We start from the raw sequence: 8,111 nt of genomic DNA, 5'->3' as shown, positions 1-8,111 counted from the left end.
TACGCAATGTAAAGTATTCTGTTATAGAAGTTTGGAGAACTAATTAGTATAATCCTTTTGGAAAACTGGCAGTATCCACTAAAGCTGAACATAGGCCCAACCTGTGACCCAGATATTGCACTCCTGCTCTTGTGCACCAAGACGTATACAAACTCTGCTTATCTGTGTAAACTCTGACCTCTTGGCCTACATTTATTTATTTTTTTTATTTTTTATTTTTTTGCCAGTCCTGGGCTTGGACTCAGGGCCTGAGCACTGTCTCTGGCTTCTTTTTGCTCAAGGCTAGTACTCTGCCACTTGAGCCACAGCGCCACTTCTGGCCGTTTTCTATATATGTGGTACTGGGGAATCGAACCCAGGGCTTCATGTATAGGAGGCAAGCACTCTTGCCACTAGGCCATATTCCCAGCCCTTGGCCTACATTTAAAAAGCAAATACAGAAAAGCTTCAGTTGACTTCCTTCTTATAACATTCCCCTACAACAGGGCAGGGGTAGAAGAAGAGAAAGGGAAGCTCTGGGTGGGAAACCTGCATCTACAGCCAGCTCAGGCATCCCTCACCGCCAGGACAAGCAACTCCTGAAACTAGGCTAAGCAGTGCCAGACTCAGTTAATTAGCTCTTGTGCGTGGTTGGCCTCCAGCACACTCTCTTGGCTCCCTTCACCTTGCCCCTTCTTCCCCTCATCCCAATGGTTGATTTCCTAGCCATCACTGTCTTCTGTTTAATCAATTCTGTTGTATTTAACATGAGAGAAAAGAAAGACAAAGCCTTTCATTACCAATTTGGCTTCTTGCAAGAGGCCTATCTAAAGGAACTGGAGGAGAGAGACTGGGTAATTGCTGAATTATTTTTTCGTGTCACAATGACCTTCAAATTGTGAGTCAATGGATACAGTAATGCAGTAATCCTGTCATTATTACTCCTTGAACTTGGGATTTTTTTTTTTTTTGTGCCAGTCCCTGGTCTTGGACTCAGGGCCTGAGCACTGTCCCTGGCTTCTTTTTGCTCAAGGCTAGTGCTCTGCCACTTGAGCCACAGTGCCACTTCTGGCCATTTTCTATATATGTGGTGCTGGGGAATCGAACCCAGGGCTTCGTGTATACGAGGCAAGCGCTCTTGCCATTAGGCCATATTCCCAGCCCTGAACTTGGGATTCTTTAGCTCTTTCTTCATGCTACCTATATGGATAAGATGCCTGCTTATAATGAGTGGTACTAAAGCTCTTTGTCTGGAAGGTATCTGAATCTCTCCCCCTTTGCCCTCCTACCTTGAGAGAACTGGGCAAAGCCAGGACTAGAATCCCACACAGTGCTACTCAAGACCACTTGACAAACTGACCTCTTCATGAATTGATTGATCAGTACTTTCCCATAGTCACCTAAGAGGATATCTAATACATGTACGGAGGTTTTATTAGTTATGTTTCCATCACTGTAATGACTGGGAAGGGGAGTGAAGGAATTTTCTGGGGGATAAGAAAAGTTTATTGTGATGATGGTTTCCATATTTATTAAAACCCAGAAAACTCTGCATTTAAAATAAATACATTTTATTAAATGTTAAATCATACTTTGATAAGGTAAAGTGGATATGGTTTGTGAACAACTGTAATCCCAACACTTGGAAGATTAAGGCAAAGGATCAGATGTCAGTCTGGGCTAAATAGTGAGAATGTCTCAATGTCCGGCTTTGGTAGGAAAGCACTTGTCTAGCAAGTGAGGTCCTGGGTTCCTTTCCCAGCATAAAGAAAAGGAAAGGGGCGGGGGGGCGGGGAGGGAGGAGAGGAAATGCAAATTACACTTGGAACTAAAAGGAAGGAAAAAAGAATAAACAAGAGATAGGCAGGGAGGATAAATGACACCTAGCAAAGATGGTGTGAAAAGAATCTGAGGGAGAGAACATTTAAGCTGAGACTTGGCCAGGAAAAGGGCCAAAATAATGAATGGTGAAGATGGGTGGGAGCATAGGGGTAAGGAAGGAGTTCCACAGGCAGAAATAGAAGACATGAAGGCCTTGAAGCAGGGAAGAGCCAAGGAAATTTGCTTTTGCTCTGACAATTAGTTGAATGAAGACTGATGGGGAGATATTTAGCCTACTTAACAAAATAAATTCTTTGAAGAATTTGAGTAACACTCCACTAAGCTGGCAAGCATTCATGACTAATGAGAAAGCATCCTCTGCTATTCACTGGTACACAGGTCCCATAAGCACCTCTTGATGACACTCTGCAAGCCATTCATTTAAATCAATGTACAAGGGTGCTTCAGAGTAATAGAAACAATATTTCATGAGAATGGCTAGCTATACACCATCATTAAGGGAGACTGCTGTGCTCTTTCAATGAATCTGACAGGGCTAGGGGTTCTGAGAAGACAGCACCAAAGAGAAAATTATGTAGTAGCTCCATCTGCCAAAATAACAGACAATTCTTCCTTTGTGCATTTTAACCTCACCAGCAGCATGAAATTTGAGGATCCTTGAGAAATGAGCTCTGAAACCTTATTGCAGGAAAATTATAATTCAAGACTTTACTGCTAGGCTGGCTTCAAATAGCGATTCTTAGATCTTGGCTTTCTGAGTAGATAGACTTAACAGGCCACCAACACCCAGAAAGAAGTTGGCATTTTAAGGCATTCTAAAGTTGCAACTGTTACTGTAATCCTTGGTTACCACACTGTGTATGTGTGTATACACGTACACACACACACACACACACACAGGTGTATGTGTACTTAATGGGGTTGTGAAAGTGCAAACACATAATTGAGTTGAGACTATAAAAGGTACACTTGGACTTTTTAAGTCATGGAAGTATGTGGTGTCACTGAAAGTGATTTAAGCCAGGCACTGGTGGCTCTCACCGATAATTGTGGCTACTCAGGAGGCTGAGATCTGATGATTGTGGTTCAAAGTCAGCCTGGGAAAGAAGGTCCACGGGACTGTTATCTCTAATAAATCGCCAAAAAAGCTTCAAACAGCCATCCTTGAGCAAAAAAAGCTCAGCTGAGTTTAAGCACGAGAGCGTGGCATACACATGTAATTTAATATAAAGGATCAGACGGTTCATTGTTAACCATGGTAACCCATGACTTTAAGGCACAGGTATGATTTGCTATGTCATGGGAGCTGAGTTGGATTTGGATACACAGAAATGTGGTGGGAAGGAATTTCATATAAAAAAAAAGGGTTCTCTAAGCTTCAAAATGGTGAAGAGTAGACCCTTTCTGGAGAATTGTGAAACTTGTTTTGCTAGAACATATTAGGCAAACATATGGCAAATAATGAGGAGAAGTGGGAAGATACCAAATGTCAGGGCTCTGGGTATGAAGTTGTTTGAATTTTTTTTTAATATAGGTAAAGCTGCACTATAGCCTTTGAACAGAAGAGGCATTATAGACAGAACAATATTTAGAATCTTTAGTAAGATAAGTTTAGGAGTTTGGAGACAAACTGTCCCTGAGCTTTTGTGCTCAAGGCTGGTGCTCTACCATTTGAACCATAGCTCCATTGGAGCCACAGCTCCACGTTTAGCTTTTTGGTAGTTAACTGAAAAGTCTCAGGGCCTTTCCTGGTCAGGATGACTTTGAATTAAAATCGTCAGATCTCAGCCTCCTGAGCAGCTAGGATTACAGGTATGAGCCAAGCAATGAAAGTGAATTACTGATCAGAATGTATATTTCTTTTTCTGTGACAGCCACTAGATACATGTGGCTCTTGAACACCTGGAGTGCCATTAGCACTATGTGTTGGAATATTTTGGATTAGAAAAGTATAAAATGCTTCTTTTCACTTAGGTAGTCTTAAAGAAAACTTTAGTTTTCTTTTCATTTTTTTTGTTATCTTCAATTTAGTTGTACAAAGGAGTTTCATTTTAGCATGTCCTTTTAGGTATACAATGCATCTTGATCAGATTCACCCGTCCATCACTCACCCCATTCCTTCTCCTTTGTTTTTCAAAAATGTGTCCACATAGACATTTTAAGTTACATGTGGTTTGCATTACATTTTTCCTGAACAGTGCTGGATTCAAGCAAATGTGAGAAAGAATCATGTTACAGCAAGAGGAAGGGTGCTACCACCAAGAGAAGGAAAGTGGGAAAGCAGAGCTCTTTATGAGAAACAAGACCATCTTGTTTTCAGAACAGAGATGCTTCTATCAATAGACTTAGATGAGAGTGAAAAATACCCAACCTTCCAAATGGAAAGAACCAGTTCTTTCTCATTGACTTTAATGCAACAGGCAAGTGACTTTACACACACAGAAGAATTTCTCACTGTGATGAGGAATCAGAGGGTCTGTAAAGAGATCCATGGTCAATTATATTTAGAAAGTAGCTACATACTGCACATACTTCAGCCTCTACTTGGAGATTCATCATGCCCTTTAGTGTATTAAAACTTTTAAGATGGCTGAGCACATAGCTAAAACCTGAAATCCTACTCAGGGCATTGAGATCTGAGGATCATGGTTCAAAGTCAGCCTGGGAAGGAAAGTAAGTCTGTGAGAATTTTATCTCCAACTAACCACCAAAAAGTTGCAAGTGGAGGTGTGGCTCAAGTGGTAAAGTACCAGTTTTGAGTGAAAAAGCGAAGGCACAGCACCTAAGTCCTGAGTACAAGCCCCAGTACCAGCCTCCCACAATACAAACAAAACTTTGTTGTACTTCATTTTACTTGAGCACAGACTACTTATCTGAGTAACAACTATTAAAGCACTACATTATTGTGGGCATATTAGAAATTCATACTATCCCAATTTGGGATATTTAATAAAAGATAAACCAGTTTGGTGGTGCTATTTTGGGAGATTCTGGAAACTTCAAGAGATGGGACTTACTTGCAAGAAGTAGGTCACTGCGGGGTGTGGCTTAGAAGGTTATTACCTGGTTCCTAGTTCCTTCTTTGTTTTCTGCTTCCTGATTGTCATGAGGTAAAGACCCCTGTCCCCCATGTTCTTGTTGTCATGATGTTCTGTCCAAGTGTATGGGGTCACCCTCTGAAATCATGAGCAAAATAAATCTTTCTGCAAGCCAGGCAGGCTCCTATCTGTAATCCTAGCCCTTCAGAGGCTGAGGCTGGAAGATTATGAGTTCAATGTTAGCTTGTATAGCAAGACTCTTGTTTTTTCAAAAATGTCCTTCCTCCATTTCATTTGTTCTCCCAGGTTTGTTATTACTGTTTTGGAGGAAATGGCTATACCACAGTGATGTTCTACTTTAGCTTCAAATCCTTCTATACGCCTCAATATACCACAAAGACAGCCCATCTTCCTGGTTCCTAAACCTCCTTCTCAACCACAGGGTTGATTTCCTGGCTCTTGGAGAGCAGGAAAAGAGGTGAGATGAGAATCAGTGGGTGCTGGCAGGCAGTCTGTGGACTTCAAAATGGCTTCAAGGGTTCTCTATCTTCTGATACTCACATGTAATATCCACTCAGGTTATCAGAACTGATCTGTGTATTAATAGAGTATTCTATACATGACTTCCTAGGTGAGGTCACAAAAGACACAACTTTTGCCTTATTCTCTCACAGGTCATTAGCTATGGGGCAAAACCAGCTGCCATGTTGTGAAGGTACTCAAGCACTCTCATGGAGGCCCATCTTCTGAGCTGAGACCTCTTGCCAATAGGCAGCATTAACTTGCCTCCTCCCCCACCAGCCCCATATGACAACCAGGCAAGATCCTCCTGCCCAACCTGTGTGTGTGTGTGTGTGTGTGTATTTATTTTTATTTTTGTCAGTTATGAGGCTAGAACTCAGGGCTTGGGCACTGTCCCTGAGCCTCTTCGTGCTCAGAATCTGTATCCGTTTTTTTTGCCAGTCCTGGGCCTTGGACTTGGACTCAGGGCCTGAGCACCGTCCCTGGCTTCTTTTTGCTCAAGGCTACTTGAGCCACAACGCCACTTCTGGCCGTTTTCTATATATGTGGTGCTGGGGAATCGAACCTAGGGCTTCATGTATACGAGGCAAGCCCTTGATCTGTATCCTCTGAGCCACAGTACCATGTCTGTCCAGTTTTTTGTGGTTAATTGGAGTTTCACAGACTCTGTCTGGGCTGCCTTCTAACCATGATTCTCAGGTCTCTATCTCCTGAGTAGCCAGGACTACAGGTGTGAGCCACCGGTGCCCAGCTATACTTTTTTTTTTTGGCAGTATTGGAGTTTGAATTCAGAGTCTCACATTTGCTTGGCTTGCTTGCTTGGCTGGTGCTCTACCACTTGAGCCATACCTCCAGCCCAGCTTTTGTTATTTTGGAGATGGAATCTAGGAAACTTTTCTGCCTGGGCTCCTTGAACTATGATCTTAATATCCTGAATAATTAGTATCACAAGCATGAGCTGATAGTCTCCATTACATCTCCAATTGAGACCTATTGAAAACCTCTCAATCAGGCAGGGTGCTGGTGGCTGACACCTGTAATCCTAGCTGCTCAGGAGGCTGAGATCTGAGATCTGAGAATCATGGTTCGAAGCCTGACCAGGCAGAAAATCTGCGAATTCCTTATCGCCAATTGACTGCCCCCCCCCCCCGGAAGTGGTGCTATGACTCAAGTGATAGAGCCTGAGCACAAAGAGGCTCAGGGGCATAGCCCAGGTCCTGAGTTCAAGCCCCACAGCTGACCATAAAGAAAAAAAAATAACTTCTGAGTCAGAACCTCCCAGCTAAGTCACTTCATTTCTTGACGCACAGAAACTGAGATAATAAATCAATAATTACTGTTTGAGCTGAATGTTGGGTGTTTTTACCTAGCAACAGGTTGTTTGCTGTTTCATCACAAGAATGGCTCTAGATTTATAAGTCATTCCTCTAGAGTCTAGGTAGTTCCTCTGAACTACTATGCTTACCAGTTCTCTACTGCTGCTTGTTCTGGAGTATACCAGGAAATCAGTTTCTCCCATTGGGTAACTAACAGTCATAGAGAACTTAAAATGATATCTCTCTCTCTCTCTCTCTCTCTCAAAAAAAAAAAAAGCATTATAACCACAGAGGAAGGAAACTTAATTGCTACTTCCATTTCACTTTTTTTTTTTTTTTTTTTGCCAGTCCTGGGCTTGGGACTCGGGTCCCGAGCACTGTCCCTGTGGCTTCTTTTTGCTCAAGGCTACCTCTTGAGCCACAGCACCACTTCTAGCTTTTCTGTTTTTGGGGTGGTGAGGAATCAAACCCAGGGCTTCATGCATGCTAGGCAAGCACTCTACCATTAAGTCACATTCCCAGCCCCCATTTCATTTTTTGAAAATAAAAATCTAAGCTTAATCATGGATTTGTTTACCTTACTTTTCTGTAAGGCAAGTCTCCAATTTCATTTAAAAAATAAGTGTCTTAAGTATAACACACAAAGGAAAAAAAGCACAAATTGTTAAGTGAACATCTTTTTTTTTTTTTTTTTTTTTTTTGCCAGTCCTGGGCCTTGGACTCAGGGCCTGAGCACTGTCCCTGGCTTCTTCCCGCTCAAGGCTAGCACTCTGCCACTTGAGCCACAGCGCCACTTCTGGCCGTTTTCTGTATATGTGGTGCTGGGGAATCGAACCTAGGGCCTCATGTATCCGAGGCAGGCACTCTTGCCACTAGGCTATATCCCCAGCCCCTTAAGTGAACATCTTGATGAAATTATTATCAGTAACTACTATCCAGATCAGAGAAACATTGTCATTGGTAAGGGATTCTTTCACCACCTCCAAAAGTAGCATTTATGCTTGCTTCTCATAACTTCTGCTATTACTTATTGTGGTGCTGCGGGTCAAACCCAAGGCCTTGAGCATGTTAGGCAAGCACTCTACCCCTGACCTACATCTCTAATCTTTGAACTTAATGTAAATAGAATCACACAATCTGTATTTTTTTGTGCCTTGCTTCTTTTGCTCAATATATACTTTTTTGCACTTCTCAGGATTCTAATTGTCACTAGTATATGCTTCATCTATTATTTTAATGATAATGATAGCAATAGACTAAGTTTATAAATATCCTAGGGAGTGTGAAGTGTTTATGTATAAAAAAAGAACCTTTCACTACTTTATTGGAAATGCACAGAGCCTGGGCACCATCTCTGACTTTTTTTGGTGTGTGTTCAAGGCTAGTGCTATACCACTTTAGCCAAACCTCTACT

The sequence above is a fragment of the Perognathus longimembris genome, chromosome 6, assembly GCF_023159225.1.
Source record: "Perognathus longimembris pacificus isolate PPM17 chromosome 6, ASM2315922v1, whole genome shotgun sequence".
Classification (NCBI taxonomy): Eukaryota; Metazoa; Chordata; class Mammalia; order Rodentia; family Heteromyidae; genus Perognathus; species Perognathus longimembris.
Note: the sequence above shows the minus strand (reverse complement) of the source record.